Source organism: Ovis canadensis, chromosome 7 (assembly GCF_042477335.2).
Source record: "Ovis canadensis isolate MfBH-ARS-UI-01 breed Bighorn chromosome 7, ARS-UI_OviCan_v2, whole genome shotgun sequence".
In the NCBI taxonomy this organism is placed as follows: Eukaryota; Metazoa; Chordata; class Mammalia; order Artiodactyla; family Bovidae; genus Ovis; species Ovis canadensis.
The window spans coordinates 18885133-18886264 of NC_091251.1; the positions used below are offsets into that span (position 1 = coordinate 18885133).

The 1132-nt window shown below is 47.6% G+C and overlaps 1 non-coding gene across 1 annotated transcript; it reads left to right on the forward strand.

Annotated features, from left to right (window-relative positions):
- Positions 1-813: 813 nt before the first annotated feature.
- Positions 814-924, forward strand: LOC138444452 (U6 spliceosomal RNA). Its single transcript, XR_011258478.1, has one exon. It is a non-coding gene; the product is annotated as a U6 spliceosomal RNA (small nuclear RNA).
- The last annotated feature ends 208 nt before the right edge of the window (positions 925-1132 follow it).

Genomic DNA, 1132 nt, shown 5'->3' on the forward strand with positions numbered 1-1132 from the left:
AGTGAGTCAGCTAGCCTCCAAAAGAAGTAAACATTAAGTTTTTTAAACAACAACAAGGATTAATGAGACACAGGTTTCTGGCATGTGCCAGAAGAACCCTACGGCTCTGGTTATTCTAGAACAGGAATGCTGCTGCTGCTGCTGCTAAGTCACTTCAGTCGTGTACGACTCTGTGCGACCCCATGGACCGCAGCCCACCAGGCTCCCCCGTCCCTGGGATTCTCCAGGCAAGAACACTGGAGTGGGTTGCCATTTCCTTCTCCAATGCATGAAAGTGAAAAGTGAAAGTGAAGTCGCTCAGTCGTGTCCGACCCTCAGCGACCCCATGGACTGCAGCCTTCCAGGCTCCTCCATCCATGACATTTTCCAGGCAAGAGTACTGGAGTGGGGTGCTAGGGCACGAGAAATCCTGTCTCCTCGTAAACACTTATGGTGCTGATGAGATGTAAATGCTAAGAATCCCTGTGGAGAGGAGTACGGAACTGCCTTTGATAATCTTTGGTAAGACAAACCTTGATTCCAGCCCAGGTCTCAGGAGGACTTAGAGCAAGCCCTGCTCAGCGCTCCCTCCTCATCAGCACCAACAAGGGCAGGAGGGGCCTGGACAGCAGCTCCGCCCGAGGCGGGCAGACAGCCTCACTGAGGGACACACGGCTCGGCCTCGGCAGGCAGTTAACGAGGCTCCCCGCGCAGGGCAAAGGGCTCCTTAACTCCAAATTAATTTTGCACAGAGAAGAGGAAAAAATCAGACATAAACTATAAACTAAATCAAGTGTCTTTATTTTTTAACTTAAATATAAAAAGTGAAGGATAGTGCTCGCTTCCGCAGCACGTATAGTAAAATTGGAAGCATGCAGAAAAGATTAGCTCTAAGTGACCCTCAGCGAGGGTGACATGCAAATTTGTGAAGCGTTCCATGTTTAAAAATTTTTTAAGTGAGGGATAAAAGCAGTAAAAATGACACTTGAAGTGAATAAACTACAAACTAAACAAACCATGTATTCTGACTTATATATAAAAAAGAGGAGGAGGATGGAAGCAACACAAATTACTGTTAAATGAGCAGCCCTTGGCTATGTGGGTACCACCCAAGTTCTCCAGTAAATTCCACCGCTCGACTCGGCTGCAGACA